At 42.5% G+C, this 25,330-nt stretch overlaps 1 protein-coding gene across 1 annotated transcript in view; it reads left to right on the forward strand.

Annotated features, from left to right (window-relative positions):
• LOC109916430 (potassium voltage-gated channel subfamily KQT member 4-like) overlaps positions 1–25,330 on the forward strand; it is a 540,155-nt gene that overhangs the window by 275,362 nt on the left and 239,463 nt on the right. The window lies entirely within an intron of this gene.

Here is a 25,330-nt window from a genome sequence, read left to right on the forward strand (position 1 = left end):
TCAAGCTTGATAATGTGCATGAGCCCCTGGAATTAGACTTAAATCCAGAATCTTCTTACTGAGAGGCAAGTGCGTTGTCATAAATATCATGCTTGGCACCAGTGAGAGAATAAAGCTCTCTCTATAATGCCTTGACAATATGTCTTCAGTCCAATATAAAAAAAAATCTTCTATTGCATATGTTACTTACCCGTTTCTCCCACCAACCATTTTTGAAATTTCCTTGAAATACACCACGATTACCAAGCCATAGAAACAAAGGCAGACAGTGCTCATTGGGAACTCATGGAAAACTGCCCAAAATAATTTCACACAGAGCCTCCAACAGTGAATAGGAGGAGGAGGCACTTGCATTGTCATCTTGGGTTAGAAATTAGCTCTGGTCCCAGGTGTACAAGCAAAGTGGGAACAAGCCTGTCCCATTGCACCAAGCCCAAGTCCCAGCTACACAACTATGATTTTTAAATTAGTTTGGCTCCTGGCCAGCAATGTCACTTTAGTTTTGCAATTTTTGCTTTGTATGGAATCAATGTCAAAACAGGACAATTATTTTGTCAACAAGGAGAAACAATGGCACAAAATATGCACAGGTTGCTATTTTATTCTCTTGTTCAAGTACAGTTAGAATGAGCATGTACAAAACTAAATCCCAGGAAGCACAACTTATATATTGATTTCTCTGTTAAACAGAGCAGGTTTGCTCGTGGTGAATCAGATTCCTGAGCTGAGCACTAGAGTAAATCTACTGCAGCTCAACAAGTTAGCTATACAATAGCCCTTTGCCAATTTTTATCAAACAATTTTATCTTTGTTTGCCTTACTGTCTCAGAGATACTGGAGGTTATTTTGGGCATGAGGTGAGAACAGGTCCTAAGTTGCTGCTCGCTAATAAGACATGTCTATCTTCAAGTCTGATTTTAGACTGCAATTTCCAAAATCATTGCTGATTACCATGATTTAAACTTGTCTAGAAGTGCTAAAAAGGACATCTACATGTTCAGACTCAACAGTTACCTCAGAGCAATTTTGGCAATTTTACACATGCACTTCCACTGAAGGTCTGGAGCACACCTGGCAACAATCACACACACCAGGGAGACTCATCAATCAGGGTGAGTGATCACAAAGACAGCACTGAAGGTCCTGGCAGAGGAGGTCCAGTGGAGGTGGGATGTCCTTTACTGATTGGGGCAGCAGTGGGGGAGGGTGATGGGGTGGCTACAGAGCCAAATTAATGCAGCACGGGTGGGAAGAGATTGTTGGGAGATATAACTGCAGTGCCACAAAAAGTGTAAGAATTTGAAATGACAGGGGATCACAGCAAATCAGTGCAAAAGACAAAGCATGAGCATTTGCAACCATCTTCAGCCAGAAATGCTGAGTGAATGATCCATTTTGGCCTTCTTCTGTGGTCCGCAGGATCGCAGATACCAATCTTCAGCCAACTTAGTCAATTCTATAAGATATCAAGGAACTGTTGAAGACCATGAATATCGCAAAAACTATAGGCCCTGACAATATTCCAGCAGCAGTACCAAATGCTTGTATTCCAAAATTAGCCATTCCCTAATCTGTTCCAGTTCAGTAACAACACTAAAATCTACCTGGCAATATGGAAAGCTGCACAAAAAAATGCAAGACACAGCCAACGAATTATCAAATTATCCAATTACCATGCCAAGAGTCTATTCTTGATCCATCAACAAAGTAAAGGAAGGGGTCATCAAAAAACATCAACAGCAATTGCTCAGCAATAACCTGCCCACTGACACACAGTTTCGTTTTTGTCAGGGCCACTCAGCATCTGACCTCATTACAGACTTGGCCCAGACATGGATAAAAGAGCTGATCTTGACAAGATAAAACTTGACCAAGTATGGTTCAAGGATCCTGAACAAAACAAGAGTCAATGGTAATCAGGGGAAACTCTCCATTGATTGGAATCATACCTACCAAAAAGGAAGATATTTGAAGTTGTTGGAGGTCAATCATCTCAGTTCCAGGATATCACTGTAGGAATTCTTCAAAATCGTGTCCAGGCCAATATAACTTCAGCTGCTCCACCTTCATTCAATCAAAAAGGTAAGAACTGGGGATGTTTGCTGAAGATTGCACAATATTCAGCACTATTTGTGACTCCTCAGCAGTCTGTGTCCATATGCAGCAAGACCTAACAACATCCAAGCTTGGGCTGCTAAGTGGCCACACCACACAAGTATAATGTACGACCATTTCTAACAAGTGAGAGAATTTAACCATCTTCCTTTGACGTTCAAAAACATAATCATGGTTGAATCCCAACTCGCAATCCTGGGGTTACCAATGACACGAAACGGAACTGGGCCAGCCTTATTATGTCTGTAACAACAAAAGCAGGTCAAAGGCGAGAATTCTGCAATAAGTAATTCACCTTCTAACTTCCCAAACCCACCAGTGAGGAGTGGGATGAAATATTCACCAATTATCTGGATGATTGCAGCTGCAACAACATTGAATAAGCACAACACCACCGAGTACAATGAGACCCACATGACTGGCACCCAATCTAACACCAACACACAGTGACAATAGTGTGCATTATCTACAACAAAAACAGAAATTGCTGGTAAAGCTCAGGTGGTCTGGCAGCATCTGTGAACAGAAATCAGAGTTAACTTTTTGGGTCGAGGATAAAAATGAAACTGTTGGTTTACATGCAAAAGGTAGTGTGGGGGGAGGGGGTAAGGAGTAAACGATAGGTGGGGATATAGCCCAAAGAGAGAGAAGAATAGGTGGACAAATAGAGTGGAAAATGATCCGATTAGGAGGGTGACTAGCCATTAATGGGGGCTATTTGTGGCTGACAATGGGCTGTGTGTAATAGCAGACTATGTGATAACAAGAACAAAGTTGCTGGAAAAGCTCAGCAGGTCTGGCAGCATCTGTGAAGGAGAAAACAGAGTTAACATTTCCGGTCCGGTGACCCTTCCTCAGTTCTGACTGGGTGACTGCTTTGCAGAATACCTACTTTCTGCAAAAATGTCCCTGAGCCTCCACTGCCTGCCACTTCAACACATCACCCTATTTCCTGGCCAACATCTCTGTGTCAGGCTTGCTGCAGTGCTCTAGCGAAGTTCAGCGCATGCTGAAAGAGCAGCATCTAATTTTCTGCTTGAGGACCCTGCAGCCTTTTGGACTCAATTTCGAGTTCAACAACTTTAGGACTTGAACTCTCCCACGTCCTTACCCCAAATAAAAACTGAAAGAACTGCAGATGCTGTAAATCAGTTCTCAGAAAAGGTCACCCGACCTGAAACACTAACTCTGATTCACCTCCACAGATCTGCCAGATCTGCCGAGTTTTTCCAGCAATTTCTGTTTTTGTTCCTTACCACAACCCCCACACACCAGGCTATGTTATCACATAGTCTGCTATTACACACAACCCATTGTTAACCACTAACAGTCCCCTTAATAGCTATTCACCCTCCTAGTCGGATCATTCTCCACTCCTTTGTCTGTCCAACTGTTCTTCTGTCTCTTTAGACTCTATCTCCACCTATCGTTTACTCCTTCCCCCCTCACCCCCATCCTATCTTCTGCATATAAACCAACATTTTCCCAGCTACCATCAGTTCTGAGGAAGGGTCACTCAACCCAAAATGTTAACTCTGATTTCTCTCCACAGATGCTGCCAGACTAACTGAGCTTTTCCAGCAATTTCTGTTTTTGTTTCTGATTTACAGCATCTGCAGTTCCTTTCGGTTTTTATTTTGATATACAAGATGCACTGCAGCAATTCCTCACAGCTTGGTCGGCAACACCTTCAAAATTTCTGATTTCTGTCACCCGAAAGTACAAGGACAACAGATGAATGGCTACACAACCACCACAAAGTCCCCTACAAGCTGCAAACTATTCTGACTTTTTATCACTGCTGTTTTCCACTGCTATTGGGTCAAAATCCTGAACTCCATTCCTAATTGCACCATGGGTACAACTACACCATGGACTACTGGTTCAGAAATGACCTCCCACCAAAGACATTTAGAGATGGGAAATAAATGCTAGCCTAGTTAGTGTTGCCTGCATATTAAGAATGAGTGAATTGCAAGATGTTATTCAGTGTTTGATGTATTAACAGAGAGGACTGATTAAAGTAAAGCAATGCATCTTGTTTATATGGATTTTCACAGGGAATTTGATAAAAATCCATATAGCAGTTGGTTGTAAAATAGAAGCATGTATTATTAAAGGTATGGTGGTAACCTAGTCATGTAATTTGCCAAGGAGTACAAGGCAGGCAGTAACGGTGAACGAATCAAGAACAGAAACTGCTAGAGAAATTTCAGAACTGAAGAACTCTTCTGAAGAACGGTCAGTGCACTCAAAATGATAACTCTATTTTCTTTCCACATGCTGCCAGACCTATTGAGTTTCTCCAACAATTTTTGTTTTTGTTCTAGATCTCCAGCATCTACAGTTTTTTTATTTACATTATTATGGTGAATTAATGGTTTTCTGAATGGTGAGAGGTAGGTTGTGGGTTCTACCAGAAATCAGTTCTAAAACCATTGCTTTTCTTGTTATGTATAAATGATTTGTACTTGGAAAGGGACCACAACTTTCAAACTTATAGATGACATAAAACTTGTCAACACAGTAAATGGTGTGCATAATAATTATGGTCTTCAGGAGGGCATAGACAGTTTGATGAAACAGATAGATGCATGGCACATGCAAATTAATGCAAATTAGAATGATGTGCTGCACTTTGTGGACAATAATGTTGTGAGGCAGGATAATAAAAATAGCATTATACTGAGGGGACTACAAGACAGAGACCTGAAGCACATATCAAAAAATCTTTGAAGAGAGCAGGGCAAGTTGATAAACTGGTTAAGAAAGCAGAAAGAATTGTTGGATTTGTAAATAAGGGCATTTAATACAAAACAAAAAAGTCATGCTAAACCTGTACAAATGTCTGATTAATTTTCAGTCAAATTTTCTGCACAAGTTTGAGAAGCACACTTTAGAAAGGACGTTGAGGTGCAAAGGTGGTTTACAGGAATGATAAAGAGGGTGAGGAATTTCAGTTATATGGAGCAACTAATGAAACTGGAAATGTTCACTTTTGATTGGGGTAAGTTAAGCAGAGACCTAGTACAGCTAATCAAAATTGAGAGCAGTCAGGAGAAGCCATTCTTCTGACGAGTCAAGTACCAGGGGTTGTTGATTGTAAATGATTGGCTAAAGGACAAGAAGGAGAATGTTTTCACCCAGTGAGAAGTTGAGATCTGGAAGGCAGTACCTCTAAGTATCTAAGTGAAATCAGGTTCTGTAGGAACTTCAAAAAAGTGATTGGACATGTGCTTGAAGACGAGGCTGCAGGGCTATGGTGAAATATGGGTCAAACTTGCCTAGCTCTTTCAAAGAGCCAAAGCAAAGCACAATGAGATGGATTCTTTCTGCTAATTTGTTTGTCTTATTAATAACGGGCACACGTTGTTACCACTCTCACCTCTGAATGAGAAAGAAATACTACAAATCCTATTCAGAAGCATTGCCAGAGGTGCCATTTGGATAGGATGTTAAACCAAGACCCCATCTACTCCCATCCCATGGGAATAACTGAATTAGAGCTGAGAGGTTCTCCCCAGTGTACACAGTATATTCATTCCTTCATCAGTATCACAAAACCAAACCTTTTCAAAAAAATTAATTCAGGGAATGTAGGCTACACTGGCTGGGCCAGCATTTATTGCAAATTCCTGATTCCCTTCAGGTGGTGGTGAGCTGCCTTCTTGAATTGCTGCAGTCTATTTAGTGTAGGTCCACCCACAATACTGTCACAAATACACATTTTGACCCAGTGACGCTGAAGTAACAGTAATATAGTAATGAGTAGCTTGAAGAGGAACTTTCAGATAGTGGTGTTCCCACATATCTGCTGCACTTGTTCTTCTAGATAGTAGTAGTCATGCGTTTGGAAACTAAGAAGCCTTGCTGAATTCCTTAAGTGCATCTTGTAGATGATGTACTGCTCTCATAATGTATTGCTATTGGATGCGGTGAAAGTTTGTGGATGTAGTACCAATCAAATGGACTGCATTGCCCTGGATCAAGCTTCTTGATAGTTGTTTATTCTGCATCCATCCAGGTAAGTGAAGAGTATTCTATCAATCTCCTGACTTGTGCAGATGGTGGACAGGCTTTGGGGAGTCAGAGGATTCCAATCTCTGACTTATTATTGCATTATTATTAATGTGGCTTGTCCAGTTCACTTAGATGGTTACTGCTGGACAATTATGTGGCACAAATGTTAGTTGCCACTTATCAGCCCAGACTTGGATATTGTCCATGTCTTGCTGAATTTGGACATAGCCTGCTTCAGAACCTGAGGAATCGCAAAAGATGATGACCATTATGCAATCCCTAGAGGACATCCTTACTTCTGACCTTATAATGGAGAGATCATTGACAAAGCAGTTTAAAATTCTTAACATGGAGGAGTACTCCATTGAGTCACAGAGACGTACAGCATGGAAACAGACCCTTCCGTCTAACTTGTCCGTGCCCACCAGATATCCTAATTTAATCTAGCCCCATTTGCCAGCATTTAGCCCACACCCCTCTAAACCCTTCTATTCATATTTCAATCCAGATGCCTTTTAAATGTAATTGTATCTGCTTCCACTACTTCCTCTGGCAGCTCATTCCATACATGCAGGGGAGACAACGGCCTAGTGGTATTATCACTGGACAGTTAATCCAGAGACCCAGATAACATTCTGGGAACTCAGGTTCAAATCCCACCACGGCAGATGGTGGAATTCAAATTCAATTCAAAATATCTGGAATTAAGAATCTAATGATGACCACGAATCAACTGTCGATTGTCAGGAAAAACCCATCTGGGTCAGTAATGTCCTTTAGGGAAGGAAACTGCCATCCTTGCCGGGTCTGGCCTACATGTGACTCCAGACCACAGCAATGTGGTCGACTTTGAATTAGGGATCCTAGCCAGCAATGCCCTCATCCCATTAATGAATACCCTCTGTATGAAAACAGTGTCCCTTGGGTCCCTTTTAAATCTTTCCCCTCTCACCTTAGACCTATGCCCTCTAGTTTTGGACATCCCTATGCTGGGGAACACACCTTGGCTATTCACCCTATCCACGCCCCTCATGATTTCATAAACTTCTAGGGCTCCAGGGAAATAGTGCCAGCCTATTCAGCAAATCCCTATAACTCAAACCCTCCAACCTCGGCAACATCCTTGTAAATCTTTTCTGAACCCTTTCAAGTTTCACAACATCCTTCCTAATAGCAGAGCAACCAGAACTGAATGCAGTATTCCAAAGTGGCTCAATCAGTGTTCTGCATAGCCACAACATGACGTCCCAACTCCTATACTCAATGCACTGACCAATAAAGGCAAGAATACCAAACACCTTCTTCACTAGCCTGTCTACCTGCGACTCCACCTTCAAGGAACTATGGACCTGCACTCCAAGGTCTCTTTGTTCGGTAACATTCCCCAGGACCTGACCAGTAAGTGTATAAGTCCTGTCCTGATTTGTCCTATCAAATGCAGCACCTCACATTCATCCCAATTAAGCATCATTTGCTATTCCTCAGAGCACTGACCCAGCTGATCAAGATCTTGCTGCATTTCCAGAAAGCTTTCTTTACTGTGCACTATACCACCAATCTTGGTGTCATCCACAAACTTACTAACCATATCTCCTAAATTCTCATCCAAATCATTTATAAAATGACAAATAATAGTGGACCCAGCATCGATTGCTGTCGCCACCACTGGTCACAGTTCTCCAATCTGAAAAACAACCCTCTATCACCACTCTCTGTCTTCTACCGTCAAGCCAATTTTGTATCTAATTGGCTAGCTCTCCCTGGATCCTGTGAGATTTAACTTTACTCAACAACCTACTATGCAGTCAAAGGCCTTGCTAAAGTCCTGTACTCCCACGAGGAGCTTGAACAGTTCATCACCTTTACTAACACCTTTCACCCCGACCTCAAATTAACCTGGACCATCTCCAAAACTTCCCTTTCCTTCCTGGACCTCTCTGTCTCCATCTCTGGTGACCGCCTCAAAACCGACACCTATTTCAAGCCCACCGACTCTCACAGCCACCGAGACTACACCTCCTCTCACCTACCTTCCTGCAAGAATGCAATCCCATACTCCCAATTCCTCCGCCTCCGCCGTGTCTGCTCCCAAATGGGGCGATCCACTCCTGCACATCCCAGATGTCTTCCTATTTCAAGGACCACAACTTCCCCTCTCTGATGATTGAAAATGCCCTCAAAAGCATCTCTTGCATTTCCCCTACCTCTGCCCTCACATCCGCTCCCCTCAACAAAAATAAAGACAGAATCCCTCTTGTCCTCACATATCACCCCACCAACCTCCGCATCCAACGTATCATTCTCTGCCACTTCCGCCCCCTTCAATCCGACCCCACAACCAAAGATATATTTCCCTCCCCACCCCTATCTGCCTTTTGTAGGGACCACTCTCTCCGTGACTCCCTCATCCACTCCACACCCCCTACCAACCCCACCAACCCTGGCACCTTTCCCTGTAACCGCAGGAAGTACTACACCTGCTCCTGCTCCTACTCCTCCCCCCTCACCTCCATCCAAAGCACAAAACAAACTTTCCACATTAAACAGGGGTTCACCTGCATATCCGTCAATGTGGTCTACTGCATCCGCTGCTCCCAACATGGTCTCCTGTACATCGGTGAGACCAAGCGGAGGCTCAGAGACTGTTTTGTAGAGCGCCTGCGCTCTGTTCGCAACAAATGGCAACACCTTCCAGTCACGAACCATTAACTCCTCCTCCCACTCCCTGGGTGACATGACCATCCTGGGCCTCCTCCACTGTCACAATGATGCCTCCCACAAACTGGAGGAGCAGCACCTCATATTCCGCCCCAATGGCCTAAACGTGGATTTTACCAGTTTCGAAATTTCCCCACCCCCGGCCTCCCATGACCAACCTTCCCTGTCATCCTGCCTCCTTGACCTGATACAACCTGTCCATCTTCTCTCCCACCTATCCACCCTTCCCAACTCACTGACCAATCCCCACCACCTGCACGCACCTATCACCATCCCATCGACCATCCCCAACCCCACCCCTCCTCTCTCTATTTAATTCTGAGCTCCCTTGCCCCTCCCATTTCTGAAGAAGGGTCCCGAACTAAAACGTCAAATTTCCTGCTCCTCTGATGCTGCCTGGCCTATGTTCCTCCAGCACCACACTGTGTTATCTCTGACTCCAGCATCTGCAGTTCTGACCATCTCTTGCTAAAGTCCATGCAGGCAATGTCTACCGCACTGCCCCCATCTACCTTCATGGTCTCCCCTTCAGAAAAAATCAATCAAACTTGTCAGGCACGATTTTCCATGCATAAAGCCATGCTGAGTATCCCACGCAGGTGCTATCCCTCAGAATCCCCTCTAACAACTTACCCATTACAGAAGTTAGGCTCATGTTCTGTAGTTCCCAGGCATTTCCCGGCAGCCTTTCTTAAATAATGGCACAACATTCGCCACCGTCCAATCTTTGGGCACTTCACCTTAGACTGTCAATGAAATAAATATCTCTGCTCCACGATTTCCTCCCTAGCTTCTCGCAAAGTCCTGGGATACACTTCATCAGGTCCCAGTAATGATGAACTGATGATGATAAACTTAGAACCATAGAACCCCTACAGTGTAGAAACAGGCCATTCGGCCCAATGGGTCCACACCTACCAAACCTCTGAACAGCATCCCACCCAGACCCATCTCCCTACTCTACCCCTGCACTTTCCATGGCTAACCCACCTAGCCTGCACATTCCTGAACACTGCTGGGCAATTTAGCATGGCCAATCCGCCTAACCTTTGGTCTGTGGGAGGAAACCGGAGCACCCAGAGAAAACCCACGTAGACACCGGGAGAATGCGCAAATTCCACACAGACAGTCGCCCGAGGGTGGAACTGAACCCAGGTCCCTGGCGCTGTGAGGCAGCAGTGCTAACCACAGAGTTACCATGCCGCCCAGTAATGGGTAAGACCTTTTCGATTTATGCTTCATAATGTTCCCATGTCCAGACTTTGCTCCAAGGAATACATCAGAGACCATGAATCCTTGAGAAATTGTCCTGATTTGATGGAAATTGCAGGGGAGCTGGAAATGCTATCTAGAAAGTCCCTACCTAGCAGATGTAGCCAGTCAGGTTGAGAGTGCAGGGTGCAGGCTGCAAAAGGAGAAAGATGGTCTGCAAGAAAAGGGTTTAGATTGGGGTCATGTACAGACATAAGGCAGGATCTGGCCAAATCAGACTGGGAACAGCTACTTAAGGGTTAATTTACAGGAAAACAGTATGAGACATTCTAAAATGTAATGGAGGAGTACAGGCCTAACATGTTCTCTTCAGGGTGAAATGTAGGAGCAACAAGCCCAGACAGCCATGAATGTCTAGGAATATTCAGGACTGGATAAAAACGAAAAGAGAGAGGCAAAACAGGTACAAAGCCATAGAGGTTCGAGAGAAGTAAAGGAAGTGAAGGGAGAACTCCAGAAAGCAATTAGGAGAGCAAAGAGAGGCATGAGGAAACACTGGCAGGCTAGGTTTGGAACAATCCCAAGATATTCTACAAGTATATGAAGGGGAAGAGAATAACCAAGGGAAGAGCGGGGCCTACTGGGGAACCAAGGAGCAATCTGTGAAGCTAGAGGATTTGGTAGCATGTTAAATCAGTACTTTATGACTGTCTTTACTTGGGAGAAAGAGGGTGTAAGTACAGAATTCAAGATGATGGACTGTGAAGTTCTCAAACAAGGAGGTACTGCAGGTTTTGGTGGATTACAAGTGGACAAATTCCCAAGTCCAGATGTGTTGTATTAGAAGCTATTGTGGAAGAGGAGGGAGGAAATTACAGAGGCCCTGACCCAAATTTTAAAATCTTCTCTGGCCACAGGCGCGGTGCCAGAGGACTGGAGGACAGCTAATGTGATTCTGCTGTTCAAGAAAGGTGGTAGAGATAGACTACAGAACTGTAGACCACTGAATCGAACATCAGTGGTACAAAAACAACTGGAGAAAATAATGAAGGAGAAAATTAATCTCCATTTACAGAGGCAAGATTTGATCAGGGACAGTCAGCATGGCTCTGTCACTGGGAGGTCATACTAAACAAATCTGGTCCAATTTTCAAGGGTGTGACCAAGTGTTTGGGTGAGGGTAGGTCAGTTGATGAACTTTATATGGATTTCACCAAGGCCTTTGACAAGGTCCCACATGGAAAACTGATAAAGGCGGCAAAAGTTTATGGGATCCAGGTTAACTTGGCAAGATGGATCCAAAATTGGCTCAGTGATAGGAGACAGGGCAGTGGGAAAAGGCTGTTTGTGTGACTTGATTCTAGTGTGCGTGGTATAGAACAGGGATCAGTGCTGGATCCTTTATTGTTCATCATATTCATAAATGAAGAAGGTGAGAATGTGGAAAGGATGATAGGTAAGTTTGCAAATGACAGAAAGATTGGCTGGGTGGTTGACAGCAAGGAGAAAGGTGTTAGGTTAAACTAAGATAAAAATGGATTGGTCAGATGTTCATTTACCCTAAAAAATGTGAGGTGATGCACTTTGGAAGAAAGGACAAGACAAGGGAGTACTCAATGAATGACAAGACACTAGGGAGCTCAGAGGAACAGAGGGATCTGGGAGTGCCTGTCCACAGATTCCTGAAAATGGCAGAACAGGTTAATAGGGTGGATAAGAAGGCATACAGGACACTTATCTTCATCAGTTGTAGCATAGATTTTAAGAGCAAGAGAGGTCATGTTGGAGTTGCACAGAGCTTTGCTTAGGCCACAGCTAGAGTATTGGGTGCAGTTTGGTCACCAAATGCAACTAATAGGAAGGATAAAATTGCACTTGCCGGCATGCAAAGGATACTGCCTGGGATGGAGCTTTTCAGCTATGAAGAAAGACTGGACAACCTCGGGGTGTTTTCTTGGGTCAGAGAAGGTTGAGGGGGTATCTGATAGAGGTGTATAAGATTATGAGGAGCTTAGACAGGTTGGACAGAAAGCAGCTGTTACCCCTGGTTGAAGAGTCAATAAAAAGAGGGATATTTTTAAATTGAAAGGCAAGAGGTTTACAGGGGATTTGAGGAGAAACCTTTTCACCCAGAGCATGGTGAGGGCTTGGAATGCACTGCCTGGGAGGGTATATGAGGTAGGATACCTCACAACCTTTCAAAAGTACTTGAATGAGCATTTGAAGTATCATAACATTCAAGGCAATGGGCCTAGTGTGGGAAAGTGAGACTAGTCTAAGTAGTAATATACTTTTATTAGTACAGCCCTACAGCACATGGACTGCAATAGTCAAAAGGGCAGCTCAACATCACCTTCTCAAAGGCAACTAGAGACAGGCAATAAATGCTGACCAGCCAGTGACTCATACAGCCTACAAGTGAATAAAAGAAAGACTCAAATGGTTGAAGGGTCTCTTCTGCACAGTATGATTTTGTAAGGAAATAAGAATGTGTAACTAGTAGATTCAGTTTGCCACTTGTTGAGGGGTCCTGTGACTCTGTAGTCCAGCAAGTGGGCAACAGTAGGTCTATTGGCTCTGCAGCAGCAAGTCTGATGGGCAAGGGGGCCTAATGCAGTCAGAGAGATGTTACCCAGTTTGGGGTCTGAGCAGATCTTGCCTGGGAATTTCCACTCGTGTTGGTCTGGGTTGTGGGGAAGGACATGGTCACTCCAGCAGATCCATCCATAAAATCTAAAGGGGAGCTGAGTGCCTGTGTGTTGAGTGCAGCCATAGCTGTGGCACTGAGCCTTGGACATTTAGTCTGTGAGACTGGAGATTGCCAGCTCAGGACAATTTTGAAGAGGACAGTGGGATTTCAAAAGGGGCAACAGTATAAAGCATTGCTGGGAAGGGCGTAATGTGCAAGATGGAATATTCACGTTCAGAAGCACCTGACTTCAAGCTGTGGGTGGCTTAGTGAATGACTATTTCGGGCATGTTCAACTCATATGCTAGAAATTTGGTGGGAAGGGTAGCCAGGTGTGGGCAAAGGTACACAAGCTGGGTGGTGACATTGAGAAGTGTGAATCTTATGGGGTTGATGGGGTGGGCTACTAAGAAAGGGATATAGATATCTGGGGTCTCACTGATGTGCTCAGGCTAAGGCCTAAGGGGTGCTCACTGTCACCTTCAATTATTACTGGATTCGAAAGATAACGGTTATGATCACTCTGTGTGGGTTTGGTAAGTGACTTGCGTTGAGAGGGAGGGGCTGCATCAAAGCTGTACAGAGGGCTTTTAAAGGGAATCAACACAGGAAACAGGCCCAAGAAATGTGTAGCACAGAGGATATTACTCCCTCAACATCGTATAGCATTGACATTTCAGTATGTGACACTTCCTTGGGACAATCCCTGCTGCACAGATCTTTGACAAGCACACCCTTTATACACAGAGGGAGTCAAGCATTAGGAATGCTGAACCAGAAAGGGCAAAAGTATCAGCAGCACCTAGTGCCATGTATTCACTGTGTTCCCCTTGCTTGCACATGTTGCTGTATGCTATCTGCGCATACCTCCATGCATTAAGACTCACGGAGGGCCATAATTGTTTCCTCCTGGTGCGGAAATGCATTGAGCACTGACACAGAGAAACTGAGGCAGATGCAAGAAATTTCGAGTCATAAACATTTACATACGTAGTTCTATTTACAAAAACGCCTTGCTACCAAAGTGCCCTTAATACATTTTCTTCTTTCTCCCTCTCCCACAATGTCTTATGCATTTCACAGGGTTATCCCAGGGGAACCTGTATCAAGACAGGTCAAACATGCTGATGGTCTTCTTGCTAGAGACAAAGGCTGAGGTTGGAGGGAGGCGGGGGGTGGATGTGGCTGAGCTCTCCAGCTCTGCAGTGTTCTGTGTGGAAACTGTGGAGGGGCCCGTGTGTGGTTCCATCTCCAGGTGGTTGCCAGCTGGCATTGCTCTATTCCCTTGTGAGGCTGGGGCACCTGGACTAGGGTCAAGGTTCCTGTCTCCCTGTCACCATGTCTTTGGTTCTGGGGACGTTTGGGTGTCTTTCTCTGAGGGCTGTCAATGAAGATGGACATGAGTCACTGCATTGATGCAGCTTCTGGGTAATGAGGACCATTGCGACCCATATGCCTCTCGGCTGCTGCCCCTCCTTATGCATTCGGATGAAGCCCCTGATTGCCACAACCAAAGAAGTATTCTTAAGAATGGTTATTAGACCTGAAACGTTGACTCTGTTTTCTCTTCACAGTTGCTACCACACCTGCTGAGTTTCTCCAGCAATTTATGTTTTTGTTTCTGATTTACAGCATTTGCAGTTCTTTGTTCTATTTTACTATGGGATAGACATTGTTCACTATCTGGAACTTCAAATTTTGTTTACTTTGGATCCAAGAAAGACAAACCAAAATTATTTATTTGTGACAAAAGGCAAAGAACCTAGAGAAAGAAAGAAAGAAATTTGTGTGCCTAACTGCACAAATGCTTAAAGGTTTGTGCACAACTACAATAAGAAACTTTTAAAAAAGTGAATGGGATGTTGGGCTTTAGCTGAAGGGAGCTTGAATTTAAAAGTGAGGGTACTGCACAGTTATGGTCAGATTCTACTGTCAGTTTTGGACACTATGACCTTGGAAGGATACATTTACCTTCATGATGTACAGTACAGATTCACTAGAATAGTATTGGGCTTTGAAGGATTCAATTATCATGCAGGCAGGTTGCATACACTTAAATTATGTCACCCTGAGTTTAGATGGTTGAGGGATGATCTGATAATAAAGGTGTTTGCAGTTAGGAAGGAATTTGATAGGACACAATTGATACATATCAATTGTGATGTAATTGAGAAACAGCAGAGTTTTAAGGGCAGAATGGCCTCCTTCTCTTTTGAAGTTTATAGAATTTGAGAAAGACTCAGCAACTTAGTTAACTTATTCATTGCGGTAACAGAGGCTTTTCATCACTTGGAGGATGATGTTTAGCTAGGGTTGAAAGTTTGTGCCACGAGTGTTCATGTGACTGAACAGATCAATTCATGCCCCGCGGATTATGGAGGAGAATGTTCCTTGGGATCTTAGGATACAGGCAGGAAAATTTACATCCTTTCTTTTCATGGCTACCACTTTGCCTCATCATTAAGACATCTGGGCTTAAAGCATAATGCAGCTTGATGGACTAGCATGATTTGTGAAGCCAATTCTACAAATATTCAGGCAATGCTCTTGCAAATCCAACCACAATGAACTGTGCCGAGTGGCTGAAAAGCATTTCCACTGTTAGATCCTGTTTTCTCAACTCTCAAATGGCCAATGTCTAAGCTTCTGTAAAGTTTTTCTTAAAGCATGGCAGCATTGACATTAATGGCTGGAAGGAGCTTGTTACTAATCATTCAAAGTGCAAACTTATTGCTTTTCAAAATTATTACTAATTGTACAAGGCACTGCAAAACTGTATAGAATTCTGACCAATATTACGCAACAATATCACAAGGGTAACAAGCTGCAACAAAAGTTACAAATGTTTCCTAGCAGCAGGGCAAGATGACACTGTTTACTTTCCACACGATATGATTCTATGGTAAGATGTGTGTTTAGAACAGATACCCAAAGTGTTTCTTCGTCAGAGTAATTAACGAACATTTGCAGTTGATTCAGAAAGGATGGTCATGGCAGGACAGTGGACTCATTCAAGAATCATGATGTTTTAATTATAAGATGGTAGTGTTTGTTCTGAAACAATGAGATAAAAGGGCTGAAAGGCCGCCTTCACCTCAAAAAACAGTGATACATTCCTATTCTTTCTCTCTTCACCATCACGTCATTCCGATATCAAATATCTTTGCAGCTAACCTGTCTCTAAATCCCAGGTAGCCTAAGACCACTATGGGGAAATTACTTAAACTCTATATCTCTCCCACAGACAGTCATGTTGCTGCACGTGTAGAAGGGTTTCTGCACCCGCATTCTAGCAATGTCACAAGGGGACGGTACAGTGACTTTAAACATTTTGCTGACAAAAATCAAAATTCACTCAGGGCATATGCATTTAGTGATTCCTTATTCAATGCACCCCACTCAGTGGTGCTTAAACAATAAGCTTGGTGCTGCAAAATTCAATTCTCCAGCTCCTGCTCCATGATATCAAATGACTTTTAAGAATCTACCACACTCTAGCGACATTCTTTGAAAGGCATAGATGGTCCCACAAGGGCACTGAACCTGCTAATGTGAAGACACAGGGCAAGCTAAAGGTGCATGGCGTAAAATGAGTTGGTAATGTAAAGGAAAGGAAGGCAGTAAATCAGCTGCATGAATTAAGTGTGATTAACCTTGACAGCGTTCCCAACAGCCAGCTTATTCAACAGCTGGTGCTGAATAAACTATATGCAACCAACTGTGATGGAATTCCAGAAATTACAAGAAGACCCTTGAAGATGGTGCAGCAACAGTGGGAAACTGACTGAGGTCTGGCATTTTGTTTTACTTATTCATGGAATGTAGAGATTGCTGGCATTCCTAATTGCTCTGGAGAAAAGGGTTGAGCTGCCTTCTAGAAATGCTGCAGTCCTTGGGGTGTAAGGACACTCACCGTGCTGTTAGGGAGTGAGTTCCAGGATTTGGAACCATCAGTTGGTATAGGAATGGAAGTCTGACAGTAGGCCTTCCCCAGCCCTGACTTAATTCTGATGGCAGGGTTTAGGTATGCACTATTCTGCAGGCTTGAAGGCCTGCATTTTTCCCTTCCTTTGGGAAAATTGGGTAGGATGAAAACAGGTGGGATTTCCAAACACACAATTTTGTAGGCATTGGGTGGAATTTTTCTATGCCCTTTGGTGGCAAATGTGAAGGCAGGAAATGCATTCAATTCAGCAGGATGGTTGTATACCTTGCGAACCATCCTCTTCTTCCGAGGTTACTTACCTGTAGTCTGAGTTGGAGACTCTGGTATCTACTGATGCAGCTGCGATCATGGCTTTCGCAATTGTACAACTGACCAAAAAAAAAGCTGGGATCTCGCATGTTGGCAGCTCTTAGTAAGTGGGACCAACACCTCCAAATCCTGATTCTAATGAAAGGCCTACTATTGGCCTCACTACTGCCTGACAAGCCTATGATTCATGAAGTCTGCATGTAAAGGGGTAACTCAAGCCCCTTGCTCCCTCTCTACATGGTAGCGGGGCCTAGGAAAGTTACACCAGGACTCAATGGCCAGGGCTTGTTATGCTCAGGTCAGCTGTATGCTAGGTTTAGGGGTAGGACCATTGTGCTTCAGCCAGAAACAGTACAGAAACCAATGATTTCTGTCCCTGGGCTTGCTTGACAGCAAACAAAACCCTGATGCCTCAACAAGATTATACCTTTTTTTGTACTGAGCTGCTTCTGCTTGCATTCCACTGAGGCTTGGAACATCCCATGCAGCAAATCATCAAATCAGAGAAAGAAGGAAGACAATTCTTTATAAGGGAATGGGAAGAAAATATGAGACTAAGAAAGTTATTTTAACGGGAAGTTTCAATCAACCAAACATAAACTGTGATGAAATCTAGTAGCATAAAGTTAATACACAATATATGGAGAGGTCACAGCATACTTGGGAAACAGAAAATGATAATGATCTTTGAGTCAGAAATATTAAAATTAGGATTAAAGAGCATAATTTTAAAAGAAGCAAAATAGAAAAATGTAAAGAACAATGTTAACTGGGAAGGGTGAATGAATAATTATGCCCCACTATTCTACAAAATCATCACAAAATGACTACATATTGTAACAGAGTTAACTTTAACACATGACAGAGAAGAGAAAGAATTACTAAAATAATCCAATGCAATTTAAACTATAACCCTTTAATTCCCAACTATACAAATGTACTCATTGACCAAAAAAATGATCTGACACAAAAATTATGGGCTGGAAAATCAAAGAATAGCAGCAGCAATAGTAAAAACAATAGATTACAAAGGATAATTAGTTGGTGAACATTTAAAGAGGTGACAATTCTAGTGACATCTTGGACAGCTCATCCAGCAAGGCAATATGGGTTGAACTTAGAAATACAAAAGGTGCAATTGCTATGATGTGGTCATACAATAGGCCTCCCAATAGCCTGTGGGCATGAGAAGAATAGATGTGTAAGCAGATCATGAAAAGATGTAAATGCAAAAGGGTAGTGCTAGTGGGTGATTTTAACTTCCCCAACAGTGATTGGAATTCAAAAACAGAACTTGCTGGAAAAGCTCTGGCAGCATCTGTGGAGAGAAATCAGAGTTAACTTTTTGGTGGAGTGACCCTTCCTCAGAACTGAGTTCTGTTTTTATTTCTGATTTACAGCATCCGCAGTTCTTTCGGTTTTTATTTAGTGATTAGGATTCCCTTAGTGCCAAGGGCTTAGATATGGCAGATTTTGTTAGCTGCATCAGGAGGGATTTTTGAAACAATATGTAGATAGTTCAACTAGGGAAGGAACCATGGGAAGGGACCATATTAGACCCTCTATTGGGAAATGAACCTAGCCAGGTGATCAAAGTTTCAGTGGGGGGCATTTTGGGAACAGTGATCATAATTCCCTAAGTTTTAATATAGTTATGGAAAAGGTCAAGATTTATCTTCAATTTAAAAGTTAATGCTTACCTGTACCTTCCCTCCTCTGATTAATTTAAAACCTCAGTCTACCCTGACAGTATGATCAGCCAAGAAACTGATCTCAGCCTGATTGAAGTGGAATCTATCCCAGTGGAACAGTTCCCTCTTTCTCCAATACTGGTGCCAATGTCTCATTAAACCTTTGTTTCTCACACCACTCTGTCATGCATGCAATTCAACCTCTAATCTGCTTGACCCAATATCAATTTGTATGTGGCTCCAACAGTAATCCCAAGGTTATTAGTCTGGAGCCCCTGCTCATTAATTTGAACCCTAGTTATAGAGTCACACAGCACAGAAACAGACCCTTTAGTCCAACTCATCCATGCTGACCAAGTTTCCCAAACTAATTCCCACTTATCTGCGGTTGGCCCATATCTCTCTAAACCTTTATTCATGTACCTGTCCAAATGTCCTTTAAATGTTGTAACTTTGCCTGCAATAACCACTTCCTCTGGCACATTATTCAACATATGAACTACCCACTGTGTGAAAAAATTGCCCCTCAGGTCCTTTTTAAATCTTGCTCCTCTCATCTTAAAAAATATGCTCCCAAGTTTTAAACTCCTCCTTCCTAGGGAAAAGACTTTTGCTATTCACCTTATCTATTCCCCTCATGACTTCATAAACCTCTGCAAGGTCACCCCTCAACCTCCTATGCTCCGGTAAACAAAGTCCCACACTATCCAGCTGTTCCTAATAATTCAAACTATCCCTTCCCAGCAACATCCTGGCAAATCCTTTCTGAACCCCCTCCAACTTATATAACATCCTTCCTGTAGCAGGATGACCAGAACTGTACATAGTACTCGAAACAGAATACAGGGAGAATTAGCCATTTGGATACAAAATTGGCTCAAAGAGATAAAGGGTGATGGTGGAGGGTCACTTTTTGGACTGGAGGCCTGTGACTAGCTGTGTGCCACAAGGATCAGAGCTGGGTCTGCTGCTTTTTGTCATTTCTATAAATGTTTTGGATGTGAATATAGGAGATTTGGTTAATAAATTTGCAGATGACACCAAAATTGGTGTTGCAGTGGACAGCAAAGAATGTTACCGCAGAGTATAACGGGACCGTGATCAGATGGGCTGAGGAATGGCAGCAGATGGAGTTTAATTTAGATGAAAGTGAAATTCTGCGTTTTGGTCAGGCAAATCAGGACAGGACTTATGCATTTAATGGGGAGTGTTGCCGAACAAGGAGACCTTGGAGTGCAGCTTCATAGGTCCTTGGAAGTGGAATCGCAAGTAAACAGGGTAGTGAAGAAGGCATTTGGTTTGCTTGCCTTTATTGGTCAGTGCATTGAGTATTGGAGTTGGGAGGTCATGTTGCAGTTGCGCAGAACATTGGTTTGGTCACTTTTGGAATACTGCATTCAAGTCTAGATTCCCTGCTATTGGAAAGATGTTACGAAACTTGAAAGGGTTCAGAAAAAGCTTCAAAAAAGATGTTGCCTATGTAGAAGGGTTTGAGCTATAGGGAGAAGATGAATAGGCTGGGGCTATTTTCCCTGAAGTGTCGGAGGCTGAGGGATTACCTTATAGGTATTTATAAAATCGTGAGGGGCATGGATAGCCAAAGTCTTTTCCCTAGGGTAGAGGGCATAGGTTTAAGGTGGGAGAGGAAAGATTGAAAAAGGGACCTGAGGGGCAATTTTTTCACGCAGAAGGTGGTGTGTGAATGGAATGAGCTGCTTGAAGAAGTGGTGTAGACTGGTACAATTACAACATTTAAAAGGCATCTGGATAAGTATGACTAGGAAGGGTTTAGAGGGATAAGGGCTAAATGCTAGCAAATGGGACTAGATTAATTTGGGTTATCTGGCTGCATGGACAAGTTGGACGGTAGGGTCTGTTTCTGTGCCATATATTTCAATGACTCTAAGTGGCCTCACCAACATCCTGTATAATCTCAACATGTCATTACAACTCCTATACTCAAAGGTCTGAGCAATGAAGGCAAGCGTGCTAAGTGCCTTCTTAACCACTTGTCTACCTGTGATGCAACTTTCAGAGAACTATATACTTGAACCCCTAGGTCTATGTTCAACAACACTACCCAGGGCCCTACCCTTAACTGTATAAGTCCTGCCCTTGTTTGTCTAATCAAAATGCAATACCTCGAATATATCCAAATTAAACACTATCTGCCACTCCTCAGGCCATTGGCCCAATTGATCAAGATCCCTTTGTAATCTTAGAAAACCTTCTTTATTGTCCACTACACTAGCAATTTTGGTGTCACCCACAAACTTACTAACCATGCTGCCTAAATTCTCAACTATTGTATAAGTGACAAACAACAGTGGACCCGGCATCAATCCTGGCAGAACGCCGCTGGTCACAGGCCTCCAGTGTGAAAAACAACACTCCTCCCTGACCCTGTCTTTTACCATCAAGCCAATTTTGTATCCAATTGGCAAGCTCTCCCTGAATGCCATGTGATTTAACTTTACTAATTAGTCTACCACATGGAATCTTGTCAAACACTTTACTAAAGTCCCTGTAGATAACATCCCTTAGCAGAACCCCATTTCTAGCTTTACTTATATTATTAGTTCCCATGTGGACAACAAGAATGCAATTTTCTTCCTTGTTCTCAAAGATCTTCTCCAGTCATGAGGAAATGTCCTTAAACCCTGGCAGCAGGCCAGCAACACAGTCTCAGGATTCCCAGTTACAGGTGCAGAGATTGTATCAATCCACCTGACTATACTGTCCACACCACTATCACCTTTTATTTTGCTCCTACTACTACATCACCTATGTTGTTTAGAGCACAGTAATCTGTCTGCAATCTGACACCATTGTGTTGAAATGCCCTTTGTTTTATACTGAAATATTATTGCCTTTGTTTTATTCAGAAATAGAAATATTATTGTGACTAAAATTCATGCCAATTCACTCCCACATTCGCTAATAGGAGTAAATCAGGAGGCAGAAAACTTAAAAATTTTCAGTTTGAAGATCTCCATGTTTGTCTTGCAAGTCGGCAAAGTCAGTTTCTATTCTTAAGAGACCGAGATGCAACACAGCCACTCATATTGGCAAGTAACATGAATTTCCCTGCAACCCCCAGCTTGAGCTATAGTCTTTTCCCCACATTTGTTTCCTCTGTTGTTTGTTTGAAGTTCCAAATACTCTGTCCTGCATTTTTCTCTTTTGTTTACTGCACCTTCTGCTATTCAAAGTCCTTCTTTACAGGACAACCAAACTATGGAACAGTTTATTGCTTCCCTGCCTATTACATTCTACACAGGCTTTGAAAGCCAGCACTTGGTGTCACATAACCGCAAGTTCTGAATTTAATCTCCTCTATTTTCTCATTCTTGGTGATTTCTCATATTCTGAGGTCTCCATTCACCACAGTGCTTTGTCAAAATTTAAAGAAATGGTTTTCCCTCATCATTGGTAACCAAGAGTATTCTATCATGTCAACACAACAGTGCTTTGCAGTTTGGCCAAAATATTCATGTTTTCTTAGCTTTCCTCCATCCTTACTATATATTTTATGGAAATAGAAATTTAGAAACATTTGATTTATTTAAAGAGCTGTTTAAATGATTTAGAATCTGCTTAGCAGTAATTTACTGCTTCTCCCCTCCAGAGTCTAGTGGCAGTGCTTGAAATTATGTTGTTTGGAGCCCTTGGAACTGTCTTGTACAGTTTAACTCCTTGTCCTCTCTGCTGCAGCAGACGTAACAAATATAACTATAGCTCCACCAAGTGATGAATGCAAGACGTACATTGATCTATACAAACAACAGAAAGTCTTGGGTTTGATCGCAAATCTAAACTTAGATTATTGATCTTAACAAACAAAGAGGTTGTTACAACAAGTCTACATGTCCCTGAAACTTTTCTAATAATAAGACTGACTCTGACTTTCTCTCTTCCTGTCTTTATCGTGCTGATTCATGGTTAATTCCACCTGCAACCAGTGCAATGAGTGTTCCAATACCATCAGATGTTAATTCCAATACCAGCCAATTTTAACAGTCACCAAGTTAATGGATATTATTAGTTTGAGAGGTATCATAATTCTATGCACATTCATATGATTCAATGATTCTTATAGCATTTAAACTGGGCTCGGTGGATGGCTGGTTCCATAGATGATAAATTTCAATGTTAATTGTGGTTAACTACCTTGTTCAAATCGATCCAGACAGTAGGCTGTTCAGCCGTAGAAGGTCTGTAACAGGTTAGAATGTAACTGATTCTCTTGCCCAGATCAGCCAGCCTCATACAACAGGGGCACTGCAGCTGCTGGGACGATGAGGTATTTTGATCCCTGACCCGAAACGTTAACTGTTTTTTTCTTCACAGATGCTGCCAGACCTGCTGAGCTTTTCCAGCCACTTTGTTTTGGTTCGGTAATAAGGTGGCGATAATACCTTGCCAAGAGTATAAACGCTATTCCTGTCTGCCCACAAGGTGTACAACACAATTGAATTTTAAATTCCATTGTACTACAGAAGCTCAATTTAAATAAATGTCACTTGGATAAAACCTTGTTATATATGCATGCTGGTTGGAGTCACATTTTGCATATTTGACTATTTAACACTCCTCCATGATTACTGCATTAAAATTGTTAAGTATTTACCTGCTTGTCCTCCCTTTCTGCTTGTGCCACATGCTTTACCTTGGTTGACAGTTCACTGTTATGTTTTCTGCTCTCTGGATCCAATATTAAACTGCAGGTAAACGAATAGCACTGGTGAATGAGATGTCTACTGTCATGTTACCCTATCCCAAGTGATACAAGCAGTTGTTTCATCTTTTTCTAATGTTCCAAGTATTTTGGTTAGGATATTGAATGTTCTATTAGAAGAATTAGGGTTGTAATCATATGAAGAAGGTGAGTCCAAGAGTGCTGTGCCATCCAAACTTTACCAACTTGTCATTAATTTCTTGTGAAGTATTGGCTATGGTGAAAATGTATTCTTATCTAGGAAATGTAGTGTGGCTTGGTAGTGTAAGAGGACAGAACAAAACAGCACCAAGTAAGAGCTTGGTAAAATTAGAATGCAAAAGGATACCATCACTGAGTTGGAATTTGATAATATAAGAATGTTGAAGAACACCAACACTGAGATGAAGTTTGGTAATAATGATAAGTAGAGCAGTATCGATGCCAAGTTAACTGTTAGTGAGATTAGAAGTCTTAATTAACACTAATCGTGGCTCATTTTATTATGGAATCAAAGAATGGATACACTTAACTTGTCTTGTTTAAGCAGGCTTTCAGAAGGAGCAATTCACCTGCTGCCATTCCCCTGACTTTTCCCCGTACATACTTTCTTGTCAGATAATAATCTAATTCCCTGCTGAATGCCTCAACTGAAACAACCTCACCCGGACTCTCTGGCACTGTATTACAGATCCCAACCACTCACTGCATGAGAAAGGTTTTCCTTCTGTCACTATTGCTTTGTTTGTCAGTTACCTTAAATCTATGCCCTCTTGTTCCTGACTAACTGTCCAGAATCTTCATGCTTTTGAACACATTGATCAAGTCTCCTGTTCCTTCTCGAAGAGTCCCAATTTTTCCAATCTGTCTGCATTTCTACACAACTGAAGTTCTTATTCTTGAATCTATCCTTGTGAATCCCTACTGCACTCTGTCTAATGTCTTCACATTGTTCACAAAATGTGACACCCAGAACTGGATGCAGGCCTCCAGTTGAGTCCACCACCAATTTACATAATCTTGACGTGAATTCCTTGCTTTTGAACTCTATGCCCCTATTAAAAGAGCCTAAGATATTGTATGCTTTATTGCATTCTCATCTGTCCTGCTATATTTGATAATTTCTGAGTATATACATGTCCCTGTATCGTACACCCCTTTAGAATTGTACCCTTATCATATATTGTCTATCTTCTTTTCCCTGCATTAACTTTTGTTTCATTTGTTTATGGGATATGGACCCTGACTATCCGCAATTGCCTTGGAGGTGGTGGTAATAAGCTGCATTCTTTAACAACTAGTCCTTGGGGTGTAGGAACACCCATAACTGTTCGGAGGGGAGTCTGGAATTTTTACCTAGTGGCAATGAGAAGTAGCGAAATTGCTTCAATCAGAATGGTGTGTAACATGGACAGGACCGTGCAGTTGGTGTTCCAAGTAAATTCTGCCCCTGTCCTTCTGGATGGCAGGATTTAGATAAGTTAATACATGTATTTTGTGGAGGGTGCACACTGCTGCCACAGCCCAAGAAAAAAATTACTGAAAAGCTTCATGCTTATCAACTTGAAGAATCTCAATCCTGGAAAATGCTTCTCAACTGCCCCAAAGTCATCAAGATGCACTCCACATCAATGATGTCAAAAATATCAGAAATAAAGATAAAATGCTTTTACCCTCAATAACAAGCTTACAGATACTCAAACCTCAGTGAAGGGTCAACTCGTCTCAACTTTTAGAGATCTTAGTTTAGTTGGCATGGTTTAGTTTCTGGAGCTTATTTAGCGTCAGAGAGTCATAGAATCATATAGCATGGAAACAGGCCCTTCGGTCCAACCAGTCCATGCTGAACATAATCCTGAACTAAACTAGTCCCACCTGCCTGCTCCTGGCCCATATTCCTCCAAACCTTTCCT

The sequence above is a fragment of the Rhincodon typus genome, chromosome 27 (genome assembly GCF_021869965.1).
Source record: "Rhincodon typus isolate 14 chromosome 27, sRhiTyp1.1, whole genome shotgun sequence".
NCBI lineage: Eukaryota > Metazoa > Chordata > Chondrichthyes > Orectolobiformes > Rhincodontidae > Rhincodon > Rhincodon typus.